The sequence below is a fragment of the Platichthys flesus genome, chromosome 18, assembly GCF_949316205.1.
Source record: "Platichthys flesus chromosome 18, fPlaFle2.1, whole genome shotgun sequence".
Lineage (NCBI taxonomy): Eukaryota > Metazoa > Chordata > Actinopteri > Pleuronectiformes > Pleuronectidae > Platichthys > Platichthys flesus.
This window is the reverse complement of record NC_084962.1, coordinates 3,545,682-3,565,607: the sequence shown is the minus strand read 5'-3', so window position 1 is coordinate 3,565,607 and position 19,926 is coordinate 3,545,682. Positions and strand designations below refer to the sequence as shown.

General features: G+C 39.9%; 1 protein-coding gene across 2 annotated transcripts in view; it reads left to right on the top strand.

Moving 5' to 3' along the window:
• The first annotated feature begins 8,379 nt into the window (after positions 1-8,379).
• The window catches only part of ankrd6b (ankyrin repeat domain 6b), a 34,960-nt gene continuing 23,413 nt past the window's right edge, over positions 8,380-19,926 (top strand). The window contains exon 1 of one of the 2 annotated variants that reach the window (XM_062411725.1): positions 8,380-8,529. The gene's annotated coding sequence lies outside the window, so the exon portion shown is untranslated. The remainder of the gene's footprint in view (positions 8,530-19,926) is intronic. The other variant, XM_062411727.1, reaches the window with a different exon arrangement.

Below are 19,926 nucleotides of genomic sequence, written 5' to 3'. Positions count from 1 at the left end.
TTTTAAAGTGGTAATTAGCAAACCTTATCATTCATGTGGTGTTGTGTTTTGGTCACGCTGATGAGTCAGAATTGTTTTAGTCTCCACTAGCACCTGAGAGGAACAGACATGGTGCTGGGTAGGTTGTGTACACTGGGTCTACTGGGGCCTTTTCACTGAAAATCACTGCCGGCTGTTCCGCTCCTGAGGACCAGAGTATTTTCCAGTGCCCACACCTGCAGTGTTTGCACGTCGTCAAGTGTCTGTTGATGCATTTGTGTTGGCTGCCACAAACTGCCCTGTGAGACTATGAGACTATGAAACGAGACACATTTAATTATCAAGGACATTCCAGAGCGTAGGCAAATACAAACAAATGTGTTAGGTGTTTTGTTATTTCATTTGATCTCCACATAATCAAGGACACACCTGTATTATAGCTACAATCAGATGATAGAACACCAGGAGCTGAAAGGAGTGCATTCAATTTAATAAATGATCTTGATTTGTTGACCCTCTGTTCTGTTCTAATATAACTTTGTTTGGAATGTGAGTTATAATATTTATATCGTCACAAAATTCAACTTCTTCATCACTGTAGACTTTTGTAAATTGTACTGCTTAGGAAATGTAACTACGACAAGTGTGGGTTCTGTGGACTGTGTGTTGATGTAAATGTCAGACGTGAGAAACACTCGCTGTCAAATGCTGTCAGCAGATGTGGATATTAGGACTGTTTCTGAACCAAAAGTGTAGACAGAATCATTTCTCACCACGAGCAAACACGTGGTGACCATTGAGGATAAAAAAAACTCTCTTTACAGTTGTAAATCAATCAGTTGAAAGAAGCTAAAAAGCCTCCAGGTCCTCCAGGGTTTCCTCTCACAGTCCAAAGACATACAGAATATGGCGATGCCTGCGAGCTAGTTCTGGCAGGCAACTCGAGCTGCGCTGCGCCAATCACGTGACATACATCACGTGACATACATCATGTGACATACCTCAATCTCCACAACCATCTATGATACACACCCACCTTATCAGGTGGTCTATTTAACCAGAGAGACATTTCCCATCAACCCCTCTTGCTCGCACTGCTGCTGCAGTATTGCTACCTGTTACTTCAGTCCCTCCACCACCCCAGCATCCACCTGTAGGCCCAGCATCCACCTGTAGGCTCCAGCGGGGGGTTACAAGTATTTTTTATCATCACTCCCATCATTCCTGAGTAATCATATGGGTGAGTGATTAAGTTGGAGCCTAGACGCCAAACACTAAATCTGTTGTAATAAATATATCACATGATGTCTGACAGAATTAGGATTAGGTTCATTGTAATAACTTTATTTGTATAGCACTAATTGGAGACTCTACTAAATGGTTGTTTGTCTGTATGTTGGCCCTGTATTACAATGGTAGACTGTCCAGAGTGCACCCAGCCTTTTTCCCAATGTCAGAGCGACCCTCAAAGGATAAGTGGTATAGATAATGTATGGCTGATTTGACGGATGGATGGATGGATGGCTCTAAAGTGCTGAAGGGAGCCGCAGACAAGTCGTCTAAGTTATTTAATAATATACGTGTGGTCTGATCTGACACTATCGCTGTCTCAGAAACTGTCAGGATTAGAGTTAACGTAACTTAAGTAGTATGAACCTTCACGTTGTGGATAACTACTTCTTCGTCTTGATTGCCACAATTACCCTAACCACAAGGTTGCAGTGATTCGTGCAGCTTGAAGTGTTGAGCAAATTAGAGCTTGAGCTCAAATGTCATCAATCAGCAGTTTATGGATGACTGGAGAAAGATCAAAGAAGAGGCTCACAACTCACCATCTGTACAACAAACTGATAGCCGGGCTCCCAAGTTTCATTGGGGGATTTAAATGGACTGTTGAAGACTGTGACACGAAATATAATAATATGGAAAACACTGATTATTGTTATATAAACCATGAACCAAACCAACATCAGTTGAACACTGGGCATGTTAAATGGATTTCTGACATATTCATAACCTCATGCTGATGACCCAGAGACAGTAGCATTCTGCTGACATCTGCTGGATTTGTTGAGACTCTTTGATGCTTCTTGTCTGAATCCCTTTGTTCTGCTGGCAGAAAACTCACCCACCCACATACATTGCCTAAGATTGTATAATTTAATACATATGAACAGCAGAGACCTGTTGCCATCGTGACAAGACGGGTCCGGATACTTCACAGTACCTGGAATATAAAATGTTTTTCAAAACCTCTGTGACCATCAGTCAGTGATTTATTGTCAGTAGAACAGAAAGAAAGAGTGTTGATCTCACTCAGTCAGTCAGTAATGATCTCCTACTTGTCTGCAGTTTATTCATCTGACAAAACAATCTCCACCCAAGGTTGGCTTGCTTGCATTTAACGGAGCTTTCAGTTGCTCAGATGCCATGAAACTTTCAAGTAAATGTTTATAACAATAATTTGTGAAAATGGAACTGTCAGGAATGTGAATAAGAATATATATATGACAAACCTGATGAACATATACATAATCCATTTGTATCATCAATTGAAACATGCCCCTTCATCCTACCTTTATTTTACCCTGAACATCCTTCTCCTTGTCTTTGTACAGTGTATGAAAGGACATTTGAAAGAAGAGGTTTTTAAGTGGAATGTCATGGCTGAAAGCGCAAGTGCATCATTGTGACGCTTTGCAAACACCCTCTGTCCCTGAGTGTTTGCTGATGTGTGACACACAATACATGAGAGTGAAATAAAACAGTCACTCTGCATCAAGCATCAAATCATTTACTGTTGCAGTGCATTGAGAGAGGCTGGCAAGGGAATCTGCCGCTGAGTGGTATGATTAAAAAAAAAAAAGTGTCAGTGTTTCTCTCAGAGACGCTTTTACACGATTCAGAGCATTGGAGTGTTATTTTCAGGTTGTTTTCTGAAACATCAGAAGATGCTGGTTTGGATCCAAATGCGAGACTTCCCTCCCTTCACACCTCACAACTGCATAATGTATTGCTCTGAATATATAAAAGTTAAAGAGATGGAAAACAAAAATTGGGGAAATAATGGAAATGCTAAAGGTTATTCAGAGTGGCATTAAATATGAATTTATATTTAAATACCTTGTTTGGGTAAAGTTTTAAGTGACTTGGAGTTTAGTTTAGTTTTTAGTTTCCCTGTTGTTGGTACTTTATACTTCAAGGCCTTTGTATTTCAGAGGGGAACAAAAGTCCAAACTGTAACTGTAAGGTTGTTTCCATGGTGCTATGTCCTCATCTCACCACATGGTGGCACTGTATGGTAATGATTAATTTTGATGCATCCTAAGGAATCTTTGAATTATATTGTTTCTCACAAATGTTTCACTAATATAAACTTTTCAAAAGGACTTTTGCCTCAGGAGGATATGTCTTTGCCTGCTAACAAACCAATTAACGATAAAGACTAAATTACTTGGTGACAAACGCTGAAGGACCAGAGTAAATCTGCTGATCACATCTCCCGTCAACTCATCATCTGAACCTTCAACTGCTCAAAGAGAAAATGCAGCTCTGTCAGATATACAGCACCTCACCATGCAGGCAGGAACTGGCCCCTGGGCAGAGGCAAACTAGGTGGCCGATTGAGGCCCTGCAGCCACCAGACCAGCTATGGGATTTGTCTTTTTCAGCTGTTTTCAACTTGTCACACATTGAATTCTAACGTAGCCTCCAGCCTTATACTTTCATTTTAGTTGGGGGTATTTGTATATCCCTATTAGATAGTCCTGGTAGGAGTTAAGGCGAGAGAGAGAGAGATGCAACACATAATTAAATATGTTTAGATTGAACTACAGATGTTATCAGCAGCATCAATGATTCTATATCAACAACGGACTATAATCATGAAAACATGTAGCAGTGAACCTCTTGCTCAAAGTGAGAAAACCCAAACACAATTATCACCTAACTGCAGATCCCTTCATCTCTACCATAGTTTTGAAGCCTTGTTTAGCTCACTGTTTTGGTTCTTTCCTGAGTGTTATAGGCTTTAAACCCACAACAAGTCCTTAAAGCTAACAAAACACCTCACACCTAAACACACAGCCACTGTCCTTTAGGGATAACTAAAGCTGTTAAAACAATTTTAACAGTCAACATCAACCTTGTTTGTAAAGTTAGTAGTGGGGGATATCTGCTTATACAGTCACAGGGCAGCAGTTAATGGTCACATCAGATATCAGAAAGGAGAGAACTATGATCTATATGATTTGATATAACAATGTAAACCATATGATAGATGACTTTATGCATATTTCCATCTCCATGCCGTGTTAAAGGTTTTGTCAGAGAATTGGTGACTATTCATCTTTTTTTAAAATCTCCAATATCGTGTATGGGGAACCTTCAATCATTGGAATGCATTACATTACATGTCATTTAGCTGACGCTTTTGTCCAAAGCGACTTACATTTTTAGTACACTCAACATTTATGAGGGGCCATTTAGGGGTTCAGTATCTTGCCAAAGACACTTAGGCATGCAGATGGGAAAGAGTGGGATTCAATCCAGCAACCCTCTTGTTGCAGAACACCCGCTCTATCCCCTAGGCCACGCTCTCCCCATCAGGCCACCCTCTCCCCATCTGCATAAGATGTGAATGTGTTTGTGAGAGGAGTAGTCATCCTGTGTCTGGCATTGGGATAAGATGAACCTTGAGACTGTCTCCATTCCTCAGAAAATAATAACAGTTTTGACTTCGAGTGACCCAGATTTATTATCTGCTCCCTCCCCTTTGGGTTTCTATGGTATTTCAAGCTTTTTGCTTTGACTGTTCACGTGTAAAACATCTGCTGAGGACAACTAGGTGAGAGAAACTTAGGCTTATTGAGTAAATACGTTTATTCACCACTTTTACCAATTAGAAATTTAGCAATCTTTCACCAAAATCTGTGCAGACGATTTTGTTTTGTTTCCTGTTATTTTGTCATTCCGATCAGCCAATCGTGTGGCTATGATGCAATGAATAAAACCCTGCAGACACAGATCTGAAGCTTCAGTTAATGTTCATATCAAATGCCAAAACAAAACTCATCCAGAGAGCATCAGTTCCATGTTGATTAAAGAGATCAAAGGACAATGGTTGGAGCTGACAGAAATGCTGCAGTAACTCTGATGAACAGATTTTTACAATTGTGGTTAATAGACCAGCATCTCAGAATGAACAACACCACGTTAAACCTTGTGGTGGCTGGTTCTAGAACAGCAGAGACCACATCAGGTTCAAACTCCTGTGTGATGTGGTGCAACAGGAGATTGGCAGCATGAATGTGCACCTGACAAATCTGCAGAAATGATGTGACTCAACATAAGTAGAATTTTATCAGCAGATTGTGGAATTGATGGCGAGAGGCGGTGAGGCTGAGAGCAAAGGGAGGGAGGTGTTCCTATTTACTCAATCAGGGTATGAAACAGTGACATGTGGCTGTTTATCTTCCTTAAGTTTCCAGCTTTAGAGAGTTGTTGACAAGCAGTAAACACACCACGTATCACATTCCAGAGACAGGGTGACGTTATTTTCCCTCAATGGCAAAACAAAAACCCTTTTTCCTCTAGCATGACTCAGGAGCCTGTAAACCTGACAATTGTAGAATAATGGGGAGTCAGATTTCTGCCCGGCAAGATAAATGAAAACAATGTCTCCTGACCATCAGAGGTCACAGGCAGTGAAGGGGGGGGGGGGGGGGGGGCTTTACCTCATCCAGGTTACTGTGACTGAACTAAAGCCGCGAACATCAGTTGACAAATGACTGGCCCCGGCCCAAAAGACGTCGCCGATCAGGTTTCGGATGTCTTTGCTCTGAAATCTGTGGGAGTGCAGCTCCCAGTCAGTACGCTTCCTGACACAGACTCCTCCTCTTTTCGTTGGAGGTGTATTTTCTTCCTGCTCTGGTTTTGTGTTTCCAAAAGAAAGCTGTACAATAATAACATGAACTACATGTGAATTAACTAGTGGTCTAATTAATTATTAATTATCTTAAATTATATGTCTAGCTCTAGAGGATGGTGACACTTCTGGGGCCAGTGCACCCCTGGATAGGCCTATCATATCCACATTTTATACATACATATGTATTTCTCTAATCTGAGTACAGGTCTTTCTAATCTATAGATGCATTAAACCCATAAAACTGCATTTATGAGACACCTCCCGACTTAGTTTTGCGAACTAAGCACAATAACAACTAAGTAAGAATTGAATTGTTGTAACAGACCTTTTATTTAATGTTGCCACAGAATCCTAATCTTCATGTATTCTCACAATCTACACTTCACTGTTCCCTTCATGTGGGATATACTTATCCTCCAGTTTCTGCTTTATCCTCTCATGCTGTAATCAATCCTGCTAAGTATATTGTACGGGTCAGGCCGTGGCTCTTTGCTTTGTGGATAGAGCAGAACAAGCCCTAAGGTGAGCGCAACACAATTTCAATCTGCTCTCCTTCCACTGACTCACAGTACGGGACAATGATCTATACAGCTGGAGAAGAAAGTGTTTTGGTGTTGGCAGGAGGGTCCCGGCAAAATCATGAAGCAACAGTTTCACTGCAGATATTCTCTGCACTTCTCCAATATCTGCTTCCTTTCTTCCAGGGAGCGATTGTCTTAGGCTGACAGCTGCAGACACACCCTTCTTCCTCAGGACAGGGGCCCACATTGGTCTCCGTGGCTTGGGGGTGTCTACTTAAGATGCAGAGAGTCGTCACAGAGCAGGCACTTACTCAGATGTCACCATTGTTTTATTTAAAAAAGTCTTAACATATTTCTGCCCATGAAATGAGATCTCTTCATAATTTAAAAAAACTTGAGACCAGCAGTGAGTTGAAGCTAATTATGGCCTTTTGTTAAAAAGCAGGTTGTAGAACAGATATATACCCGTGCTTTCTACCGCAGGCATGTAGTGGTCACAGCAATTTGTTGTCATCAGTCATGGAGACCACCGTCAAACTCAGTCTGGCTGAGTCTATTGTTTATTCTCTGTAAATATTCAGAACCTTTATCAATGTCGGTCAAGGGCTGTCGTTATCTTGAATTTCACAAACCTAGATTTAGATGTGCCGCCCTTTCTCTCCTTTCAGGGAACCTCCTCCTGGGAGTCCCCAAGGCCTAGTTTGGGAGCCACTACACATTAAAATGGCTTCTGAGCATGTATGACGTCCTCCTCAGCCTCGAAGGAGCTTTAAACCCAGTGATGTCACCGGCTCATCTGGGGTTATCAGAGCTGAGTACAAATTTGTAATAGAAAGCATGTGACGTTTTAAAGAGCTGTGCCCAAATTCATAACTTAACTAAATCTTAGGTTGTGAGTCTGAACTGTACACTTACATTTTTACTAATCTAATCTGTGGACTCTGTGTTGAGATTTTTTACAAATTTAAGTATACTCATTCAAACTATATAAAAAAAGGATATATACAAAAGTATGACATTGTTGGGGGGGGGGGGGGGGGGGCAAACCTCATTGCCCTCTATGTAGTAACATATTCCCTGACACATGTTGGTGCATGTATTACATCGTTTTCTTGTAGTGGAATGAAACCAACACCCTGCTTTTTATGTACAACTGCAAAGTTGTTTGCAGTGTTACAGCAGCAAAAAGGAAAAATAATAAAATACACACAAGATAAAAGGCATATTTGTACATGCACAGCATATGTGGAATATATACACAACGTAAACAAAATATGAAACAGTGTTGCACATGTGATATTGAGTTTGCAAGAATAGAAAATGATTATTACACAGTTAAGTGTAAATTAAATGAAATAACAGGTAATGTCAAGTTAGTTGAAAATCCTGATTGAGCTATATATATATATATATATATATATATATATATATATAAGGTGGACTAAATGGAAGAACGTGCTGATTTCCAGTCTCACAGAAGAGACCTGCGACACCTCTCCTTCAGATACTTTGGGTTAATCAGTGTGAGAACGAAGGAGCCACAGATATCTATGTAACATGCTGTGTGCAGATATGACGTAGCGTGGAGGCTGGGGCAAAGAGACCAGTGAATTCCTGAAATGTCCCTTTGAAGTATACTATCCGAGGCGCTATAATAAAACCTGAGCTTGTTATTTCATTTAAATGCTCATGGTGGTCAGCTCAACATCTCTGGGTCAAGCAGCAGCTCCCTCGCCATAATAGATGACACGCTCCGTTAGCATGCTTGTGTTGGAGTTGAGCAGCCAAGGGAGAAAAGTGGGGGACGACCCATTAGATTAGAAAGTTGGACAGACTGCAGCTGCCCCGTGCGTCTCCTTCTTCTTCCTTCATTTCCAAGTGGCGACACAGTCTGTTGACATGCAAATTACACAGAGAGGAGGAGGAGGAGGGCGAGGAGGGTGGAAGACAGCAGCAGTGCCAGTGACTGTGTGTGTGAGAGAGAGTGAGGGAGTTGGTGTGTTCACTTTGTAGTTTCCTCTCTCTGACACTAACAAACATTTGCTGCGCGGGGCTGAGGGACTACAGATAACCCACCGCCGTCACTCCACTCGACACTTGGTGAGTCTGTGTGTGTGCATGTTCTCCTCCTGTGTGTGTGTTTGTGTGTGTGTGTGCGTGTGTTTTAAAACATACCGTATCTGTGTGCATGTGTGTGCGTCTCGCCCCTGTTCCCTGGATGGTGGCTGAGACTCTGCGCCACGACCGAAAACAAACCTCAGCTAATTCCAGGTCGTGTTAGCTTAGTCGCAGCTAACTAATTTCCTGTGGTTTCATGTGAGTCTGCTGCTTCGCGACATTGTCACTCATTTATTCTTTACTTTACTTTCGCTCCTTTCTCGTTAATACACCCCCAATATTAGTCATTAACTTGTTTTGACGTTATATTGATTCTATGGAGATTTTATTTTACTTTTTACTTACATTTCTATTTAACCCAATCCATGAAGGACAAAGTGCAGGAAGACGAAACATCTTATATTACCTGACCCTTTCTTATTAATAACCTAAATGCAAATTTACCAACTTTTTTTGTTTTCCTTTCTTTCCACACATAACGTAACAAATCAATTAAGATCAAATAGAATTAGATATTCTCAGAAAATAGACATCAGTAAAAGTAATAATAAGTAAACATCCAATTTAAGCGCAAGGACATAAAAACAGTTTAATGGAATATAATTGAATACGTACAGTGTAGATTCCATAATCATTATATATCAATAAATTTCCAACATCAATATTATCAATATGCTACAGTCCCATAAGTCAAATAATATTTGAGCAAGATATTAAACAATTTGCTGAGTTTTCCAAAGTTTCATTCCATAAACAGAAATACAGTTTAAACATCATTTTAAACGTAATGCGTGTATATGGATTTTTTTAACTCTACTTCTAATTCCTTCTATGATCCATGTTGGTCGATGTTAATGTAACCAGCTGCTGTTGGTTTTCTGTTAGCAGGAACCATCTCTGGCTTTACACATAATATTTTTAGGTCAACTAAATCTTTATGTCTTAACACATGACTCAATAAACAGTCAGTTATTTTACATCAACCTTGTCTATAAGTCTCATTGCTATTCATAAATTTTAATTTGAATAGAAATCAACTTTTTATAATCCCTGTGTCTGTAAAATATGTCACTGTAAAATAAATTCATATTTAAGTTTAAATTCCTCTCTGACAAATATTAAGAAAGCTACCGCACTCATGTGTGTGTACAGGTCACTATTGAATACCAAGATATTCAGTGTTATCATTATATGCAGTGTATTACCCCATTGCTTTAGTTTCTACTGTTGCACACATATTATTCAGTTATTATTCCTGCAAAAATGTGTCACTATTGAAACAGAAGGATTGGCCCATGGACTCGGGTGAATATATTAAAACCATGTGTCTGTGAGAGAAGTATCTGAAAACAACAGAATATTAAGCAGTAGAAAAATGGATTAACACAATGGGTGCAAATTAGCCAGCGCTGTATCTGATGCAAATTAGGCTACAGCCCCTGGAAAATAATACCAGGAAAATGTGAAATAAAGTAGGCTTAAGTGAAATCCTCTCTGCAGCGTGGAACTTGCCCTCAGGCTTAACCTGAATATTTAAGACTACAAGGGTTCACATTGAGGTATTTATCCATTGAGGTTATGAGCTTATTAAGAAAGGCTGGTCAGTAATGTGCTATAATGATCATATGCTAAGTACAGCAACTTACACCCAGAGGGCAGGACTGGTTGTTGTCACCTAGTTGTGTGTAGGATTCCAATGGGTTGTTAGTGTTGTAAGGGTGAAGTCAGGGTCCAGGGAGCCTGGAGGGAATAGTTTCCTTTTTGGGTGAACTTCTCTTCAGAGGTTGACTGGAGACGTCTGTGCTGTTGAGAATGTGGCTGCGTTGTTCAAATTTTAAAGCCAAACCCTGGAGAAAACCCTGACCTAGTTGTGTGGACGTCCGCTTGAGTGTTCACTTTCGGTTTCCTCACACCTATACTACACACTCACATTATCAGGAATGCCCGACCCAAACTGGGCAGGGCATGGATTCCATAAGATGTTGGAAACATTCCTTTGAGGTTTTGCTCCAGGTTGACATGACTACATCATCGTTTTTTGCAGCTGCACATTCATGATGCTTTTCTACTCACCACACTTACAACATGAGCAAAGTGTTTCCATTCCCAGAACTGCTGCTCACTGGATGTTTTTCTTTTTTGGCTCCATTCTGAACACGTGCGTTAAATCCCAGCAAATCAGTAGTTTTGGAAATATCAAACCAGCAATGATGTCATGGTCAAAGTCACAGAGATCCCATTCTTGCTCCTTTCTCATGTTTGACATTAACATTAACAGAATTCTGACCGGTATCTGAATGCATTTAGTTATATATGATTAGCTGATTGGATGATTGTATGATAAAGCAGGTGTACTTTGCTTATATATCCTGACAAAAGTGAAACGATAACAACAATATCATATTTTAGTGTTGTTTGGAAATCACAGCACAAGGGCCGGGAGATATTGTCCTAAATATGATCCTCCACCCTGAGTACACAGCTTTTCTCAGAGGCTGAGACAAACTCATGTTGAGTAAATTGACCTACATGTTAACTCATGTCACTCAAATACTCATCTGATATTTTCAAATCTTTGTTTTAGAAAAAAGGAGAATTTTATTAAACACTCCTATTTCCTAAACTGCTTTTTTTTTTGTTTCTCAGAGGGTGAGATTTCCACCTGAATACAGTGCCATATAATGCAGCCTCTCAGTGTGAGGTCTGTGTGAAGCTGATGAGTGCATCCACACAGTTAGATTAAGAACAACAACCTCGACCATGTGTCCATCTGCTCTTGTCCCGGGGGAGCTAATGAGCATGGCACAGTGCTGTCGAGGTCAGAGGTCACCATGTGTATAATGGGAACATAATAAGTTTAATGGGTCACAGGGCGGGGGTGGCTGTTTGTACAGGATCCAGAAACTGGACACTGTACGAGAGGTGATTATTAGATTTGTCAGATGGTGAGATGGAGCCTAGCGCAAATACAGATGATGAGAGCAGCCAATTCCCATATTGCTTTGTGAGTGAAAATCAATGTTGAAGCAACACATATGTTTTACTATGCCTTTGTAGTGAGTTAAATGTACCGATTCTGAAATGCTTTCTACGGGGATAATGTCACTTTGTAATCAGATTTACACATTACAATTTTAAGCCCAACCTCAGGTGGTAGTGTAATAAGACAAATCATGGGATTAGCACACAGTTTCTCATAGTACTGCTTCCTTACTTGCACTGCAAGTGAATATCTCTGAGGCATAAGAAAAGGAGCTTTATCCAGTCCTTTGCATTGCAGGAGCTCTAAATACCACTTAAAGTCTTTATGACTTGAAACAATGAACTCTATAGCCGTGCACAGCCCCTCGCCCTCCCTCAGACACTGCACCTACTTTCAGGGAGCTCTATGTGTATGCAGGGGATTAAAGAAATGGAGGGAAGCATTGGTGTATGAACACTAGGGCTGGATAAAAAAGGTTTTTGGAGTAATCAAAATATTTATTTGAGTGACCCAATGCCCACAATGATTTCTGTATTTTCGTCTTTTCCACGTGTTTGCAGTACGTGCTTATGTAAATGGTTCATTCAGGGCTGGATTAGTTGCAAAATGTTTGCTTTCTGGGAAGTTAATCATAATTATTATGCACTTTTTTTACCTTAAATTGAAAAGTAACAGATGATGACTGGCAACCGTTCCAACAATTTACACTTTCCTGTGCTGCAGTTTATGGGACTGTTGTGACGGGATGGTTAGCTGGCTGTGGCTGTCCTGTTGTGAATCTACAGATTGTATGTGTGAGAGGAAAGGACTGAAAATATATTGATTTAAACTGTTGGTTTGTGTTTGTTGAGGAGATATATCCCTCTGTGAGATGTAAGGCCATATAATCAGGCAAACAGGGTGTGGTTTCTAGTTAATTCCATTTGAGCTAATGCTAGCCACCAGCTGCCTGCGGATATGAAGCTGATATCATAATGTGCAGATGAATTAGTGAATTGTCTGTGTTCCAAGGGAGGGAGTGCTGAAAAAATCTGCCCCCCTCAGCTGACACTCAGCAGGAGATGTGGTATTGCGAGCAGCTACACCGTCTTTGTCTCAATTTTGGGGGTCTGTATTTGTATCTTTTATGCGTATGTGTGCATGTGCAAAAATACCTGTTAGTAAAGCAATATTTTGGTTGTGTGTATTTTACAGGACATCTATTATAAAATTGCTGAAGATGAATTTGGTAACTGTCCCGGAGAAGCTGCGCTAAGCTTGAATTCAATCTCTTTCATGGCAGGACCCTGCTGCCTCACACTGTGGGATAAATGAGGTTATCAGTAAGGGTAACAGTGCACTGGAATATGTGTAATCTTGTTTACATGCAACACAGAGCCTCTGGTTCAAATGAGCACAAGTGGCATGAACCATTTTGTGTGCACACTTTTGATGATATCCAACGACAGCAATCTGGGAAATTGGCATCGGCAAATTTGGATGCCGTAGAGGGGAGTCAATGCAGTTTTTCGGTCACTATGATTTATTCTGAATCTTTTGGAGAGGATTAGTGTTTGGTGAGAAAAATGTTGTCCACTTCCTATTTTGTACAAGTTAAACCTAACTATCACTACTCTCCAAATGCCAGATATTGTCACTCTGACCACAGGAGCAAACCATGGTCTGACTTTCCCTTGGAGTGTTTCAGTTTCCCAGCATTTTCACACAAGTAGGTATTATACAATGACGTTAAAGAAGAGAAAGAAAAGATAGTAATGCAAAGTTCAAACCTGTTCATCATTTACCAGGGTAAAACATTTCTGTGTGTTTATTTATTTAGATATATATTTTTTTACTTTAATATCAAAAGTCTAATCTGAAAATGTTTGACCCCAAAAGACCAGCTTTTTTAAATGGTAATTAAAATGTCTTTTAATACTAGAGTTATACTAAAATACATTACATGTTGTTAATGTTATTTTGAGTCCTATCTTGTATAAGTTGACCTCTGTACTAGTTATTTAGATGGCTATCACATCTGGCTCGGCTGTCACATGGATGACAGAAGGTTTATTTCCAGCATTGATCTTAGGATAAGCCAGCAGCATGTCAGCCTCCCATGTCTCTGCACAAAATACACATTACTTTACAGTGATTAAACTGATGATGTAGTCGTAAATATTTGTCCAGCATTCTCTTGAGAATTTATGGTCCATTTTGTCCATCATAAACGCTTCAGTCAGCACAGATCTCACTGCCGCTGTGAGCTAGCTATCACTGAAACAAATCTCAGGATTAGTTAATGGGTCAAAGGATTGTTTTAACCTGGGTTGGCACTCTGTCCCTTACTAGTGAAGGGGAAGACAGATGGCTGAGATTTGAGTGAAATCCGGGGATAGAAGAAAGGGTTGAGGGGGACCTTCCAGTCTGGCCACTTGTAAATCATATATTCATGTTTGTGATGGGAAAATCCCTCCTAATGAGTGAAAAGCTGCACTGGTAATAGCCTTTGATGGGAAGCTGCACGTAATATATCTGTCACTGTGTGTTGTTCGTTGTTTACAGTCAGATTTAATGCTAGTCCAAAATAAATTAATGATAGTTTCTTTTGGAATTTATAGAGTTCTATATAGTGCTTTGAACTCTTTTCCTGAACTCTTTTCTCTCATTCTTTCACAAACGCATTTACCCATCAGTAATAATTGGACTGACCATTGGCATCATCCCGTCGCGTTTATTGGCAGTCAGAATATCCATTAAAATTCCATGGAGGTTTTATATTCATTCTCAGGCAGGAAGACCTTGTCATGGTTCCAGCTGTGTTACTGAGATGGGCAGTTCTAAGCAGGCAGGCATATCTAGGGTTTTACACCTGTATTCTCTGTGTACCTGTCACTGGGGCTCTCTTGTGCACTAGCGCAAACTGTGTGCTCTCATGCGTAACATGAGAGCGTGGTCTACCTCCACAGTATAAATCTATTCTGTGGTAAAAGCTGCTCGTACCCTTATGTCACACATATAAGGGTACAACTTCTCCTGCATATTTGGTATTTTTATGTCAAATTTAGTTTGATCTTGCTTTTGGGGACGGAAAGGCTCTCGTGTCCTCATTAGATGAAAATGACACCCATGAAAACCTTACACCCTCATGAGAACAAGGAAAATACTTTCTAAAGGGAGAAAGCTTGGGAGGGTCTACTCAGAGGGGTTCCCCTCCAGGACAGTCAAGAGTGGATGTGTGCCAAGATTGGCAAATCAACCTCAGCATCAGGAGAGACATTCTTTACATAATAATTGTTCATATTGTCAGCGTTGGTGTGAAGTCTGAAGTGGGATTTGTCTTGGTTACCTTAGTGAGTTATACTTATACTCTTTATAATTAAGAAGAGAGTGCTCCCTGGTAATCGAGTGCTGTAAATAGTTTGGGCACTAAACTGAATGTTGTCCCACCTTTTTCCTCATGTAAAATAACATATAGAAAAGGGATGTAAGAAGATGGAGACTGCTCCATAGAAATCTAGTTAATCATTAGTGGCTCTTCTAAAACTGCTGCTATGTTTGTGTTTCATTTAACGCTTGAAGTATTTTAATTGAAAGAACGGACAGAAATTGGACCTAGAAGTCCAGGGTAAAAAGCTATAAATCTTGCGGTGAAATGTTGGTAGATGAACACTTATAAACTTCTTCATGTCTAAGAGATGAGGTGTTGTGGCTAGTTCAGGGAATTTACAGTGTATCAGTGTGTTAAAAGCTCATGCAGTGAACCACGGAACAGAAAGTCATGAAGGTATTCTTTATGGGGCTGTGAGAGCACATACAAGAGCTGACCCACATAACAGAGAATGTACAGCAGGCAGGGTTGTAGCTCAAAGCGCTGAAGTTAATTATAGTGCATTCATACCCTGCCTCATTGCACAAAGGTAATACAGATTTCGTTTTTAATGTTTTCATCCCAGATAAGAGGTACACACTGCAGTGAAGGATATGTTTTTTTTATTTTCTGTGGTGTTATCTCCTGCAAAATGTATTTCTGCAGTCATCAGAGAGCATTTAAAGTTTAATGACCCACGCCCTAGGGAATCTTTAACACTCAGATATAGAAAATAAACTTCTATGTTTGAAGTGTGCACAGAAAAAAACATATGATGGAGCCCTTGATGCACTACTGGTTTCTTGAAGGGGGTTAGTTAGAAAGAGAAATTCTGAGCTGACCAATATGTTTGTTGCCTGATAATATTGGTTGATATGAGGCTTTCACAGACATATCGATATCAGCATTTATTGCCAATATTACCAATATATGGTATAGAATTTTTTTGTAAATCCCCCTAAAAATCGTAATTGTTCAGGCTTTATTTTGCATCCCCCCAGCATACAATTCTTTGAAATCAGGTTGGTATTTAGGGTATTTTTGGGGTCCCTCAGTGGGTCACATTAATGTCTTGTTTGTCAGATCCTAATCTCACACCCACAAAAATTTAAATTAAGGGTTTCTAGATTGATGTTTTGAACACGGATGCTGATGTTGACAGATGGGCACTAGCGGTTAAATTCCTGGCATACTTTAGATATTAATTGCTGTTCAGGGTCTGTTCTTGGTAACAATGTTGTCAGCTTCCAAGTTTAACCATAGTGGGCGTCGCTGACTCAGCATTATTCATCAGCTTAACACTGTTTCGAGAGGTGCTATTCAGGGCTGTCATGGTTATTTGATTTAAGTGGCACACTTACACTTCTGAAACTACATCTCGCCAGAGTCTGTGTCGCTATATCACTCCATTTATTTAATTGTGTCAACTGACAATTGTTATAATTTGGAAAACCTAGGAGTTTATTGTAGTGTTAAATAGTAAACCAGCCAATACCCCATAAAAACAAAGCAAAAACTGAGTTTTAGAAATGTTGCACATTTATTAAAAAGGAAAAACTCAGTATTTTACTCAGAACTAAGTGTAGCACCCTTGGCAGAGATTACAGTCTTCAGTCTTCTTGGGTATGATGAATGAAGCTTTGCAAGCCTTATCAGGTTGGATCCCTGAGAAGAAGTGTGAAAGGGCTCTGGTTGGGTCTCTCAGGGACATTCACAGAGTTGTTCCTTGGCCACTTTTGCATTGTCTTATCTTTGTCCTTAGATTGGTTTTCATTCTCGAAGGTGGCCTTTTGGTTCAGTGTGAGGTCCTGAGTTGGATGCCTGATGACCTGACGCGACATTTAGACTTGAGGCCAAACAGTTCAGTCTTGATTTCATCAGACCAAAAAATCTTGTTTCTCCCAGTCCAAAAGTTCTTCGGACTCCTTAGGTTCTTTCGTGTGTCTTTCATTGAGGATAGGCGTCTGTATGGCTACTCTGCCACAAAGCCAAGATTGATGTAGGCTGCATTTAATGAGCAAAGTCTATAGAGCATTTTTAGTTTAGTGAATAAATCAAACAGATTGCTGAGACCTATTTTGAGGAGCTTCCCCTAACTTAATCACCTACTTTTAGCCTCTGGATGTGAAGTGAATGTGGCCCCTCATCACATTTTACCTCAAATTAATACAGAAAATCTGGTAATTTCAAAGGTTTCCCATACCTTTTTTTCACCACTGTTTGTACTTGCACTTAAAACCGTGGGACAGAGAACAGTTTTTGGAATTTTTCTGTCTAGAATAACCACAGCTGTATTCTCTGGTCACAGGGTCACATGGCACACTGATGTAGTCTTTATAACAGCTGTAAAACCAGTCACTTTTGACTTAAATTGCTCCAATACTTCAGCACTTATCATGACACTGATTACAGCTTTGAAAGGCTAGTGAGTTATGTTCAGCAAATGTAGCTTTTGACATCCAAGCCTTAATTGATAGGAAGGGCGCTGCTAAGCTGTCACTCACTGCCATATAAAGTTCAGGCTGAGGTGTTCCTGACCTCTCTCCTCGACATACAGATGCTCCATGTGTGTGGGTGGAAAACCTGAGTGGTTCAGTGGTTTGGTTGGGTTCAAAATACATGTTTGATTCCCACTGTCGCATTAACATTTTGTTTATTGGTTCAGTCTGTCTTAGACAGGTGTATCTTGTTCACTTTAAAGATACAAATATTCATAATAGTCGATAATTGTTGAGACACATTACTATTAATTTTAAGTTAAAAAACTGATTGTAGGTGTTGTGGTGTAAGCGATTTTAAACTTTTTTCTATATGAAAAGAAAATGACCAACAGCAGAACATTTTACAAATAAATTTTTATCAATTTTAGTTTATACCGCCAAACTTTGCTTTCACAATTCAAAGGCATTATAGCAACATATATTGAACCTTTGATATTACTATTTATGAAAATCACATTGCGATAATTATTTATACTATCACCCAGCCCTACTCTATCTTAAACCAACTCTATGCTTAACCTTTAAAGCAGGTCTTATTTACTGTGACCAGTCTAGAATGATTTCTTGTCTTTGTTTCTTTATGTTTGAATAGTAAACAGTATTGTAACTCATTTATGGGACTGAATCTGTGACACTGATTTTATGAGACTCATCTGAATAACCTGGATTACACCTACATTGAAAAGTTCAAATAGAACCCTACAACCAATTTCTGCCACATTCTTTTGTTCTATTTTTAACCTTGGTTACAATTTTGATTGTAACTCATTTACGACGGAAGACTTTGCAACTCCACTTCTTCCAGGTGGGAACCAACACGGATACAAAGCAGTGTGTCAGTATGACAGGGAGGTTGTTTTCAGGAGCGAGCAGGTTAATAAGTATTCTCCCGGGCCTCCTCCCTGAGCCATGTGAAAAGCGAGGGCTTGGCATTTCTTGTTTTTGATCCGAGTCCTGAGTTCCTAAAAGTTTACACAAAAGCCTTGTTGCCTAGCGGCGTGTGAGAACCCTCACTGTTACGGCAAGGCCTGCTTTTGTGTGTGTGGGTCTCTCAGTGAAAAAGATCTTCTTTAGAATCAACTGGAATGCAGCCGGGTAGAGATTCCCCCCCCCCCCACACACACACACACACTCTTTTCTTAATCTCGTTCATTTTCTGCAGGCAGGAAGGAGCCATTCAAACGCTTCTTGCAAAAAACTTTTTCATGCATATCAGGCCCTCGTCCGATTAAAACAATTTGGTGACGTTTAAACTATGAAATTTGTCGGACACAAACCTCTGGTCACTTCTGCATGTCAATCTGAATGACGACAACATTCATTGTGTTGTAAAAGCATGTTGTTGATGTTTTTGTGAGAAGTAAGACAATTATATGGAGAGCAAAGAGAGTTTAAAACCTTAAATCACAAGCACCCTTTTAAACAGCAACTTGAATTTAATTTTTTTTAAATTTAGATACACTGTACAACTTCTTAAAACACAAACAATTTATAACATGCACTGATGTGAAACCTCTATGAGATTCCTTTAAGGGATGATTCAGTCTCTTTCACTTTGTATCGGGGTAAATCACCATGGTTACTTATTCTGAAGGGCTAGGTTACGTTGGAGATAAAAGATCAAGCATTGTAAAAGCACAGATTTTACCTATTCTGATGAGTATCCTTATAGGGAATGATAAATGTCTGATTGGTTAAGTTGATCCCCACCACTAACACACCCAGTACATCTCAGTTTCTTTCCAGATGCGTCAGGCACATCCTGTCACCAAAATACCGAATATGCTCTGTCACCTTCTGTTGCCGTGGCGCATGAAAATAGGAAAATATGTTTTTTTTATACGAGTAATTGCAAATATTTCCACCACAGTGTGTCCTCAGAGTCAGTGCTGACAGTGTATGTCAAACTAAATCTCATTATAGAGGCTACATTATGTGATCAATTGAAACCTTTCATCTCTCATCCAAAAGGCTTCTTCACTTCTGCTCAACAGTTCTCATTAGTAAAGAACAGACTCATATCTCACTGCCCAAAGTTATTTATGTTGGTCCCACACGTTATTATGTTGTGGTTACTTAATAGACTTTCTTTTGTCACCAGGGGGCTCCGTAACATTTCTTTTTTACCAGCTCTCCATCCTGCATTTACCAGCTGTAACTGTGTCTCTTTTACTTTCTCTTTGGATAATGTGTTTGTTCAACATATTTTTATGATAGAAGAGTTTGCCCCTCTTCGCTCTGTATTTGGTGCTGCTGCCAGTGATTGGTGATTGGTCATACGTAGTAAAGCCCGCCCTTTTTTTTTGGGCACGCGCTCAGATCTTGATGAGGCAGAACCTGAGTTGATTCAATTGATAAGCAGTGTGACTGCTTAGCCTGATTTTGATTGTTAGGTTAATGTCACCCGGATATCAGAAAGATATCCTGGATATGTTGAACTTCCTTCGTAGTACAAGACCTAGGTCAGTTATAGGCTTATAGGGGTAATTGGAACACATAGCAGCCAATAACCTTCCAGGTTTAACAATATATAGCAGGGTAGGCTT